At 43.9% G+C, this 13035-nt stretch overlaps 2 long non-coding RNA genes across 2 annotated transcripts; one reads left to right on the top strand and one right to left on the bottom strand.

Moving 5' to 3' along the window:
• Window positions 1-119: 119 nt before the first annotated feature.
• LOC133457658 (uncharacterized) lies at window positions 120-5056 on the top strand. Its single transcript, XR_009783892.1, has 4 exons — window positions 120-260; window positions 4430-4608; window positions 4749-4821; window positions 4979-5056. It is a non-coding gene; the product is annotated as an uncharacterized LOC133457658 (long non-coding RNA).
• Window positions 5057-9939: 4883 nt separating this feature from the next.
• On the bottom strand, window positions 9940-11176 carry LOC133457657 (uncharacterized). The gene is made up of 3 exons (XR_009783891.1): window positions 10832-11176; window positions 10316-10497; window positions 9940-10197 (listed from the first exon to the last, which is right to left on the bottom strand). It is a non-coding gene; the product is annotated as an uncharacterized LOC133457657 (long non-coding RNA).
• Window positions 11177-13035: the final 1859 nt, after the last annotated feature.

Genomic DNA, 13035 nt, shown 5'->3' with positions numbered 1-13035 from the left:
TTTAAAGTTCTGCTTCTGGCTACCAAACAATTACACAAACGGCATCTCAATACCTTCACTACTTGATTCAGAGCTACACTCCCTCTCGACAGCTCCGCTCAGCCAGTGAAAGACGTGGCGTGAAATCAGTACCAGACTCTTCTCCTCCATTGTTCCCTGATGGGGGAACGACCTACCAAACTCTGTCTGACCTGCAGGCCTGGACCTACTTTTCAGAGCAAGCTAAAGACCCAGCTCTTTAAGGAGCACTTCGGCATCTAGTAAGATGCATGCACTTACGTCAAGATGGTGTCTTCTTAGACGTAGCTTTCTTATTTATAAAAAAAATAAAAAAATACTCTAGCACTGGCGTGACAGCACGTGTGTCCAACTGGACTCTCAGCAGTCTGACCAGCACTTATCCAGCTGGACCTGAACTATGTTATTTTTGTGCTTGTGTTCTCTCATATGTAAGTCGCTTTGGATAAAAGTGTGCTAAATGACAGTAGTATAGTATTTCCAAAGCCACATTACATCTGCTATGCTGTCTTTGTCTCTGCTGACTTGTTCAACCTTAGGACTTGTTTAAATTTCCTTTTTTTTAAAGGGCCTTTGGTATCCTCTGATATGTATTATAGGGAGGGTTTTATATGAAGGCAATTGCGTATGTGTGTGTGTGTGTATATGTATATATATATATATATATATATATATATATATATATATATATATATATATATATATATATATAAAAAATATGGTGCAGTGGAAGTGATGGTGAGACTAGTTCAGATGCAGAAACGGTTGTAAATTCCTTTCCTTGTAAATTCCGGTCCTTGAGAGCCACTTTCCTGTGTTTAAATGGTGCTCTAGTTCAACACATTCCTAAAAGACATGGCTGTGTCATTAACAGAGTTTCGTAGGTTGATGACATGCTGAAGATGGCTATTAATTAGTCGGGAGCTTTTCAGCCGATCGACATGTTGAATCGGAGTCGGCCGTCGGTCAAACAACTCTCACTCTGTAGCTGTGTTCGAAATCGCCCCCTATCCCCTATATAGTGCACTACATAGTGTGCACGCCATTTTGTAGTGCTGTTCGAATTCTCTACACTACATTTCGTCCACTACCTCGTTCACTATAAAATACCCACAATGCACCGCAAAAGTTAGTGTACAACCCATGTACCCTACTTTTTACTCCCGTATACCACAATGCAATGCGGTCATGTTTTGTCTGAGGAGAAGAAGAAAAAATGGCAGCTGAACAGGAGGCGGGGGAGCGCGGGAGCGCTTTACTTACTTGTAAATGTAAGTAACGTTAACGTACCAACATGTACTTTAGTGGCGTGTTTATATATATACCTGTAGCAGGGCAAGTGCTACGGGGCCCGACCGACAGGATAGAGGAGGACACGGAGTTTTGTGCAGATCCCTTTTATTCACTCCACACACTGCCACACATGCACAAGCACCACACAGGTCAGCAGATCCAGTCTCAGTCTCACCAACAGCTCCTTCACAGCAGACTCCTCTAATAAGGCTGGCAGGGTGGAGAGGTTGACGGGCCACACCTGTGTCCCGTCAGCCTGAGTGGCAGCTCCTCCACTCTGCCACACACCCCCAACGCCGGGGTCCGTCCGGCCGAGCCTACTCCCCTCCCCTCCCGCCCCCCTCGGAGCGGGAGAGGAAGCCCGGAACCGCCGTCTGCGCCCCCGGGCCTCCCTGGTTCAGACGGCCGCCGAGCCCCGTCGGGAGGTCGCCCTCGGCGTCGGGCCGACCAGCGGGAACGCCGCTCTCGGTACCGGGCCCATGGTGGCCTCGGGTCAGACGGTGCGTCCAGGACCACCCCCTCCTCCGTGACGCGGACCCGCGCCGGCCGCTGGTCCGCCTCCAGGACCGCCTCCAGGACCGCCTCCTCCACGGCGCAGCCCTGGTCTGGAGCTGGTGTGTCCAGGACCGCCTCCTCCATCACGCAGCCCTGCTCTGGCCGCGGGTCCGCCTCCATCTCTGCGGGTCCCGCCGTCGCTAGCACCGCCGCCTCCTCCGCAGCCGCCACCGCCTCGGGAGCCGTCGCTTGGCGGCCCGCAGCTTCTGCCTCCCGGCCTCAGCTGTGGCGCCGCCAGCTCCTCCCACGCTGCTGCGGCGAACCTCGAGCGTGGCGCAGGGGTGGGTCGCTCCGCGGCCACCAGCGCTTCTAGCGCCGCGACCTGCTCTCCCTGGCCCTGAAGCACGGCTGCCAGGTCCGCCATGGCATGGGCGAGCGCGTCCAGGGCCCGCTCCGTGCCTCCCTTCTCCATCCCGTCGGGCCCCACGTTGGGCTCCAGTGTAGCAGGGCGAGTGCTACGGGGCCCGACCGACAGGATAGAGGAGGACACGGAGTTTTGTGCAGAACCCTTTTATTCACTCCACACACCGACACACGTGCACAAGCACCACACAGGTCAGCAGATCCAGCCTCAGTCTCACCAACATCTCCTTCACAGCAGACTCCTCTTATAAGGCTGGCAGGGTGGAGAGGTTAACGGGCCACACCTGTGTCCCGTCAGCCTGAGTGGCTGCAGCTCCTCCACTCTGCCACAATACCCTTTAACAATGAGCATTTGTAGAGTAGCCTGTCTCATTTTTTTTTTTTTTTTTTTTTTTTTTTTATATAATACCTTGTCTGCACACATATTATTGATTGATACCATGACGGTAGAAACCAAAAGTGTATATGTGTGCATTATTACTATATTTAATATATATACATATATATACGCACACATATGCGTACCCATACATAAATATACACATACAAACCCAGTGTTTTTTTTTTTTGTTTTTTTTTTTTTGGGGGGGGGGGTGACGACCTCCACTGCCAATCCAGGAAGCAGGAACACACGGAGACACACGTCAAGCACTGGAAATCTGCAACAAAAAACCACAAACAAAGCACGAAACCGGCACAGAGCCAACCAAAACAATAACAGCAATCGACCTAAATCTTGAGATCTGATCGCAGTCTGAGCTAAGCTATCGCTACCACTACCTAAACCCAAAAACTAGAGAGCCAGCATGCAGGTGAACAAGCCAGTGTGTATATCTATGTGTGTGTGTGTGTATGTATATGATCATGCGTGTGTGTGTGTGTGTGTGTGTGTGTAAATGCATGTGACTAAGTGACTGTGTGTGTGTGTGTGTGTGTGTGTGTGTGTGTGTGTGTGTGTGTGTGTGTGTGTGTGTGTGTGTGTGTGTGTGTGTGTGTGTGTGTGTGTGTGTGTGTGTGTGTGTGTGTGTGTGTGTGTGTGTGTGTGTGTGTGTGTGTGTGTGTGTGTGTGTGTGTGTGTGTGTGTGTGTGTGAGAGATAAACCAAACAAAGCTCCACCTGAAGTGTATCTATAGTGGGGGAGGGGGGGAGCAACCCCGCCACCCGCGAGACCAGAGGCCGACACGGAAGAGCCCGGAACCCAGGCCACCGGCAACCCCACAGAGGGGAGAAGTAGGAGGAGGCAACCCACCGCCTGCGAGGCCCCCCCCCCCCCCCCCCCCCGGCGGCGGCCGAGGGGGCCCGCGGGCGGGGCCCCCACGGCGCGGGAAGAAGCAGCCAGGGATCCCGCGGCGGCGGACCGCGACCAAGGCAATCCCCGGCCACCCGGTCCGGGCCGGACACGCGGCCAGGAGGCCCTCACCCTTCAGGCCAACGACCCCCACCCGGCAGGGGGCCAGCCTTCCCGGAGAGACAGAGCCGCCCCGGCCGCCGACGCGGGCAGGCGCACCCGTCCCCCACGAAAGTGGCCCTCCAAGACCAGAGGGGCGCCCCGCCGCAGAGGCAGCGGGGGGGACCGGAGACGGGCCCGGAGAGAGGGAACCCCCCAACAAGGCGACACCCGTGCAGGCCCGACAACGGAGGGCCCCAGACCCAGGCATCCCATTCATTCATCCATTCACCTATCAGATACCTATACTAATAATAATATAATATACTATACATAATAATAATACTAATAATAATAATAATAATAATACTAATAATAATAATAACCATCTTGTATAATATAATATTCATAAATTATTAAGTTTTGATGTCCTGCCAATGGAGGCTCAAATCCTCCATGGCAGGACCCTTCCATACCGCATTCTCACCGACACAGACATACAATCACGCACCGTTTCCCCCTCCCCGGGGGGGTCCAGCACCGCCAGAAGGCACCCCAGGCTGCACGGCGGGCCCCGCCAGGCCCGGGTAACCCGACCCACCTGTCCCAGGCCAGTGAGGGAACACAGTAGCCTGTCTCATTAACAGTAAGCATTTGTAGAGAGTAGCCTGTTTGTAACTGTTAGCTAACGCTAACGCTACTCCTGTTTCGATTTCTAACGCAACGTTATAATGTTATGTTTGTGTGTGTGTGTTCTCTTTTCAAAATTGGCGACTTTTTATAAAAGTATATGTTTGTCTGTTATTTTCAAAGGGACAGATGATGATGTTGAGGGCCTGATAAAGCTGCGCATGCAGCATAACAGGCTCTTCTCGGGCCGGCGTAACGCCGCGTTTCATGGATGGGAGGTCAGCCGGTAGTCTGGCTTCAGGTCTGCCTCCTCATCAAAATACACCCGGAGGACTGGCATATTGATGTTGAGGCGGCAGTAGGTATGTGGTTCCAGCTAAAATTATTAAAAAATATATTATTATTATTATTGTTGTTATTCTTACATTTCACATATTAAAATAGTAATATAATTTAAATGAGGAGGACACTAAAACCATTTTGTTCATTCTAAAAAACACAGGTCTGTAAGGAAGAAGCCCTTCAAGGCCCAGTCTACAACTGGAGGGAGCTCAAATAACAAAAAACTTTGCAGGGTGAGTAATACAATAGTGATCTGTAGTGCCACAGATCTCTCTTTCTCTTATTCTTTAGTCATTGGTGATATCCAGTTGGTGCAAACCTAAAGTGATAAGTACACACCTGTGATATTCTGTTTCTATTTTCCTCACAAATGTGTATTGTGTTTTACAGTTGCTGTCATCTCCAGCTCCCTCCAGAATGATTCCCTTGGGTGGGGAAGACTGTTCTTAAGACCTTTTTATTGAAGCGTTTTTCAAAGTAATAAATAATGAATTAAAAATTGTTATTGAATTCATATTCGTCTTTCCTGGTTGAAATGTTCCTTTTATGAGTTTAAGTTTGTTTTAAGGTATATAAATACAGGATGCTGCAGGTATTTTAGATGATTTATCAGTTAATTGCTTACATTATTTATAACTATTCAATGGTACAATGGTGATTCATTACTCTAACATTTTTTATTTATTTGTTTTAAAATGTTGCAATGGAAAGCCGAAATGATATATTCAAATGTACAGTTACTCACAAGCCAATTCCCTGTCAGGATATGAGAAACCATTAAACAATCCTAACAAGCTGAAATTACAGAAGTATTGTTGCAAGTACTCGAACGAATTAATCAATGATAGCCGCAGTTGGTGATTAATGTAATAACTGGTTAATTAGTAATTTAATTTAACTCGTGTTAAATATAAATACATTGGTAATTTGAGACTTTTATAACTTTGAGTTGATGTAACTGGAGTTATTAAATGAAATTCAAGGACATTTCAATGTTATTCAATGGATACTTAACTAAATAAATCAAAACGTTCAAATTGACAATAGGGGTCAGCCCATACCAGCTAGCATGTCAGCTAACATTTCTTTCGGTTATTTACCAGTGGACGTTGGCGAATCAACAAATTGGGTTGTAAACCCCTAAGAAGCCTTTGTCTTTGCCTCCGCCGGTGCCTGAGAAGCAGGAGTTGTGCAAAAAGCACCCAAACAACCACAGGAATCGTATTTCTTAGATGTATCAAAGCAATCGTCAGTTAAATGCCAGCAGCCAGTAGCTAACGGTAATGTTGCTAACGGTAGGTCGCACGTGCTAAATAGGTTTTAGCTCGTGCAATGTCGTGAGCAGTTATAGCTGAGGATTGGAACACACAACAGTAGTTGACAAAAGCACACTTCTACACCATTCATTTTCAACAATTTATTGACACAGAAGTATCAGATCCCTGAGCTGTTCGGAGTGTTTACATGTTGCATGTCGAGTCCGCTACGCCACAGGAACATCCGGCGCATTTACTGACGCAAACACGTTAAAAAAATGTACGTTGTAGTGTCCGAAATCTCCTCTGGTCATCCCCTATGTAGTGCACTATGTAGTCCACTATGTAGTGTACACTATGTAGGGAGTAGGGAGTGAGTGAACGAGTGGATGATTTCGAACACAGCTTGTGATTGGCTATTCCCAGAATTTCCCAGAATGCTTTTCGTCGTCATTTGCGGACTGAATAAAAAAAAACATTTCTAGCAAGAAATAAATATTTTACTTTCATAATATTCACTCAGTGAATGTACATAATCACTGCTTGTCTTTTTCAAACCGCGCCAGAATAAAGGCTGATTTATGGTTCTGCGTTACACCAACGCAGAACCTACGGTGTAGGTTGCGCGGCGACGCGCGCCGTACGCCGTACCTTACGCCGTAGGCTCTGCGTCGATTTAACGTGGAACCACAAATCAGCTCCGGAGCCGGCAGGCAGAAAATCCCGAAATTTTCGGAGCAAATTACTTAACAGGCGTAGCTACAACTGTTAGATTTCATCTATTAAACCAACATTTATCTTCCTAAATGATTTATTTCAGCCAGCAGTAATTCTACACAGAGTTGTGTTTGTCTGTTTTGATCAGATCTGTTCTGGTCAGAGTTTTGTTTGTCTGCACTTGTGTTTTCTCAATAAAGCTTTGAAAAAAAAAGCGCTGTCCTCCTCCTTGAGCCCCTGAATACAGACTACCACTGCCTGCTGGTATGGAGGGGAATTACCTCTCACGCATGCGCAGAACGTACGTGCTAGTTCGCCGTCGGGTGTTGTATTTGCGGTGTGTCTAGTTTAGTTTAGTTTATTTAGGATCCCCATTAGCTTTTACACTTGGCAACAGCTATTCTTCCTGGGGTCCTCAAAATATCATACAAAAACATTGAATTAAAAATAAAAATACAAATACAAATATTGCAAGAGAGAACAATTCATTACAGCATAAAAAAAGTTAAAAGTTAAATTACAATATTTTCATTGTGTATAAGAAAGTCCTTCAGTCGTTTCTTAAACTGCCTTTAGTGAGCCCGACAGAGCCCGACACAGCCGACGCGAGCCGACACAGCAGTCGGCAGAGAGCGGGGGAAGTCAGGTTGGTGTGTCAAGGCCATGAAACATGCAGAGCAGGGGTACTCAGATTGAAAACCACTCGCTAGAGGACGCTAAAGATCCATCCTTCTCCTGGAGTCCACGGTCTAGCCACAGTGAAAGAAGTGAAGTGTTCAGATTTTTGTGTTTCTCTGCTCTTGAGGTTGATCCTCCCAGAGACCGTGTAACTTTGCTTGTGATCCTGAAGTAAAGATGACTGAGTTGCAGTAGCTGAATCCTGCTCATCCTTTTCACTGCAAATTATTACCATTTTGAATCTTTTCAGAACTACTCAAAATGTAATCCAGTTTGAGCATTTGTCTTGCTAGTTGGTTGACTCCACCTTTAAAACCAACTTAAGCAGTTTCTGTTTTTTTTTTTTTCTGTTAGTGTGCACTCTAGTGTGTTAGTGTTTTTCCATATCTGTAATATGCAAAAATTAGAAACATCCTCTCACAGAGTGATGCAGAAAAACTAGTTCATGCGTTTGTATCTTCTAGACTAGATTACTGGAATGTGTTATTAGCAGGATGTCCAAATAATTTGCTGAATAGGCTCCAGCTGATCCAGAATGCAGCAGCAAAGTCGACGCGTACCCTACGCCGTAGGCATGGCGTCTTTTTGACGCAGAACCATAACTCAGCCTTACGGCGTAGGGTACGCGTCGACGCGTACCCTACGCCGTAGGCATGGCGTCGATTTGATGCGGAACCATAAATCAGCCATAACAGTTACAGCCAATTTGCTGACTCGGCAAGTTTGCTGCCGTGAAGGAGACGAGCGCTAAACTTTAAGAGGACTAAGCATGTACAAAGTTTTGAATGTTACCCCTGTTTTCCACGTCACCTGGATTATTTTGTTCCATCCAAGGGTTATGGAAGAATGCCATTGGTGAGTCAGTGTAACCTTCATAAATCATTTCTTTATCAGAATGTTGTGGTATTCTTGACCAGCTGCCTATTTGAATGAGCTTTGTTTTGTTGTCAACTAGACTATAGTCTATTCTCTGTTATAGAGCTCAGAAATGATGTTATAGACCGCTGTGTCTATATCTATCTAAATAGAGAAAGTCGCCGAAGTTGCATTCTGGGACGCGGCGGCCATGCTGGACGAACGAGAATGTAAACAAACCACCGCAGTACCAGTGTAGTAGCAGAGTGGTAGCAGTGTTGTTGCACGGAGAGCAAAAAAAAAATGTTAAAATCTCAGAAAAGAAGTGGTATTTACCGGGATACCTTAATCAAGGAAGCCAGGGACCGGTATTTTGAAAAAATTGTTTTAATTAACAGTTTGGATCCGTACGAAATCCCTGCTCCGACGAGGATTTACTGCCAACGTTCTGCACGACCGACGTCTTCGTCTACCTTGTTTGCGGTGTGAGCGGCTACACTTCAGAGCAGTTCCGTTGCTATAAGTCGTTGGAGTCTCATGTGCAGTTCACTAATGGATGGTGCAGGAGCTTGAGATCATAAAGCCAGTCAAAAGTAAGCTGCGCTTCATTCTAGCAACTGTTAGTGCTTTGTTTGTAGCAGCATGCACAGGTGTGCTCGTAACTAGGTGTTACAAAAGTGTAGTTAAGCTATATAAACTAATATTCAGACGTTATACTTTACTGTCATATACATAAATGTCATTTATAGGTCATGTATATACACAGTCCTGCTAGTGAGTGGCCACTACAATGTTTGGTTTCCTGCATAGAATGATACACAATGAAGTGCTGTCCTTCTCTGTCGTGACATTTTCAAGACTACCATATGTATATATATATATATATATATATATACATACACGTATATGTATGTGTGTATATATATATATTTATGTGTGTATATATATATATATATATATATATATATATATATATATATATATATATATATATATATATATACACACATAAATATATATATATATATACACACATAAATATATATATATATATATATATATATATATATATATATATAAAAACAGTAAAGTGTTACTTTAGTATTACTGCTGCTTTCTACAGTTTTATGACAAATGAACTAATGTATGTTCATTTGTCTCCTCTTAGGAGAGCTGATTGAGAGGATTGCTCTGGACCGAGCCATCGATGACAACAGTCCCATGCCTGGCCTACGGACGCCAGCCAGCAGACACAAGCCCCAAGCCACACTGGACAATTTGTCATTCTTGCAATATGTTGTTTTCAATATTTTTAGATGTACAGTATGTTTACGACTGATACCTGTAGTCACACAGTTTATTCAAAGACAATAAGAAATACTGTATATTATATAAATATATATATAGTATTGATACCTATTTATTTATAAGAAACATGGATATATACTATTATTATTGAAATAATTGCACTACCTCCATTGTTTACTTGTATCTATTCTTGCAATATGTTGTTGTTTTCAATATGTTATTGTATAGATACCTATTTAATTTTGGTATTGAAAGCATTTATATGTAACATTTATATTTATTATTGCAATATAAGAAATTGCACTACCTCCATTTTTTAAATTGTAACAATTTTTTTTAAGCATTCAAATTGCACTAGGTTCTGTGTTCTCAGGTTGCAATACTTTCAAATAAACACTTCTTGTTTTTGCATATCAAACTGTTATTTCTCCTTGTTTATAAGACATATGCATTTAAGTATGTTTATTGTGAAGATTGTGGGTATGGATGCGACAGACACTTATGGCTGTATTTCAGACACATTTATTTCAGTGTGGGTTTTAGCATCACTAATTTTTGCAACACAGGCTAGAACACCCATGACAACTTCAAGGTGTGGAAGTCCAGTGTAGTACTTCACTTTGTTGATGTCATCCTTCAGGAAATGTTCACCCATTTTCCTCTGACCGAGCTCCTGTTTCAGGGTCCTGTTCTCTTCCAGCAGCCGCTTGATTTCATCCTGCCGACGATGACAGAAGTCACATTCTGTCAGCGGTCTCTGGTCAGCTCCATCGTCTACTGGTGCTGGTGTCTCCACTGTGGATCAGATAAGATATAGTTTATTCTGAAGGAAATCATTAGAGCTAAATGTGCCACATACAGCTGCAACAAAAACAAGATATGGTCTTGTATCTGCTGGCTCTGTAATGCTTACCTGCTGGAAGAAGGTCATCCATAACTGTGTCATCCATCGCAGGTGTACTGTCAGTCCTCCACCGTTTTCTCCTTCCCTTCTCTCATAGCGTGCAGTCGATGTGACATTTATCTTAGTGTGGCCCGGGTTGAGAGATGGGGCTCAGTCTGGGTGGGAGCTGTACATTTCATTTGCTGGTTTTCCTGGTAACACAATCAAAATTATCATCCCAAAACATAAGTCTTGAAAAAATATAGAACCTTAATGTTATGTTATGATAGGAACACTTATTTGAATGGATGTGCATAACATAGATGTGGCACTCATAGTCATGACAGGGCACCTGTAATGACTTTATGATTTCTTACATGTCATGATTATGAGTGTCACGTCTATGTAATGCATAGTGTTAGCCTTATGACTGCCTTTACGTGTGTTTGTGTGAGCGCTTCTATGTGTGTGTATGTGTGTGTGTGGTGTTGCAGTTGAAGGAGAGACAATGTATAAAAAGATAATCATACAGCATCTTTAACTTACCAGAATGAAAATGCAGGGAGCAGACTCTCATCGACATCGGGATAATGTGGAAGGTTATATTTGGTCGTCTTACAGCCAAGCGAGCCGACGACTGTTTGTTATCTCAGATGTTCGGAGGTTCTGCCTCCGAGCAGGAACCGGTGAAAAGTTAAACCATTAGCGATTTTTTTCCCCACGTCTGTTATGTGTGGAGCTGCTGCTGCTACAACACAGCAACAGGCTACCAGGGTTTACAGAATAATGTAAAGTAACGATTTCACGTAAAACACGACGAAGAGGGAGCACGTCTGTACGCGGTGCGTAGTGGTCTGAAGAGCTGCTAATGGTTCGTCCAGCATGGCGGCTGCCAGGTGATGACGTAGATTGCGACTCTCTCTATAGATTGTGTAATTTTAGACCAGTTATGTTTTTTTTTTTTTTTTTGTATTTAAGCTGTATTAAAGATGGAACTGAGTCAGTCCGTGACTATCTGAGTTTTCAGCTCCATGTGATTGACAGCTGTCAGGCCTGTCTCAGGTGTGTGTTCTTAACAAGTTTGTGACTTTCCTCTGCTTTCTGCAGCATAGGCCTATAGGCTTGCTTGGCTCAATAAAAGTGAGAGTAGGCCTAAATGTTGTTTGATGGGTAGGATGAGGTGCGCTCCGCCACTGGTCAGCAGTCATAGCTGCAGCTGCAGGACCAGACTAGAGCAGCTGGTCTGAAACAGCTTCATCCTAGATACGCTGCTGTTTCAGACCAGCAGGGGGACCTACATGATCTACCCCTCCTCCTCTCATTCACATTCTTTCTTCTTTCTTCAGCTCAATCGACAGTTATTAATTAGAAGTATCTGAAAAGCAAAACTGCAGTTTATTGTTCCTCTCCTCTGAACATGTTTGCAGGCGAGAGCTTCCAGAGCTGCATGCTAACCCCCCCCCCCCCCCCCCCCCCCCGATATCATCCCAGTTTCTTATCTACTCCTGAGTCTCCTGTTCATATCGTTGTCTCCATAGACATATAAACGTATCCGCCCCATCGGGCGCTGAGCCGTACGTCAACGTCGCCGCCATATTGGATGTGGCAAGACTGCGATGGAAACTAATACAAGTAAATTGACTTATTTTCATAAAGCGCCTTTCTACAAAGAAATTTACGTTTTACGTCTCATTTATTCATACACAAAACAAATTTAAAATTTACAAATTGAAAATTTTTCAAATATCAAAATAATATATTTGAACCATTTTTCAGACAATAAAATAACTGAAAAAATCTGAAAAATTGTTCAAATATGTTATTTTGTTACTTGAAAATATTTAAATATGTTTATGTAAAATATTATTTGTTGATGAGAAAATATGTTTCTGTATTTTTCTTATTTTTGTGAGGGGGGATATATATTGTTTTTCGGCACTACCTTGTTCTCTATAGCTGATATAACGTGAATTACTCCTATGTGGGATCAATAAAGTTCTTATTTTTGTGAGGGGTGATATATATTGTTTTTCGGCACTATCTTGTTCTCTACAGCTGATAAAACATGAACTTTACATTACTCCTATGTGGGATCAATAAAGTTCTTATTTTTGCCATCTCAGAAAATTAAATATATTTGGTGCCTAACTGTTTCCTACGGAGCCCCTAAAGGGACACGGATTTTTTTTTTTTTTTTATAATGAGTTTTACGCGCGCACGTAAAACCTTTAGTGAGCGCGTAAAGTTGTTTACTTGCAAGCAAAGTGGCAATGTCATTATAATGGAGTCCCAGGTTAAAATATAGCTCAGCTAAATCCTGTAATGTCATTTCCATTCATAAACAGAGCAGGGCGCAACTGGATGGTCTCCTGTTCCAGCAATACTCCCAATGTACTTGTTTTTACACACTCACGTAGAACAACTTTTAGGCGCTCACTTATAAGTTTTGCGAGAGCGCGTGAAACTTTTTAGTGAGTGCATAAACGTTTTACGTGCTCACGTAAACAACTTTACGTGCTCACTTCAGCCCCCGGGTCTGGCAGTCAGAAGCAGCCCCCCAGTCTCGCGCTCAGAAGGTGTGCCGATTTTTTTTCAGTGTCCAGCCGCGGTACTGCAACAAAAAATCCCATGGGGCCCAGAAAGCTTTTTTCCCATAGACTGCAATAGTAAAAGAGAAGCCTCTAAAACTGTTCACAGGACACCTCCAGCTGTAATCACCGGCAATTACTAATCTTTGTATTCTATATTTT

The sequence above is a fragment of the Cololabis saira genome, chromosome 13 (genome assembly GCF_033807715.1).
Source record: "Cololabis saira isolate AMF1-May2022 chromosome 13, fColSai1.1, whole genome shotgun sequence".
NCBI classification, from domain to species: Eukaryota; Metazoa; Chordata; class Actinopteri; order Beloniformes; family Belonidae; genus Cololabis; species Cololabis saira.
Note: the sequence above shows the minus strand (reverse complement) of the source record. Positions and strands in the feature narration are given on the sequence as shown.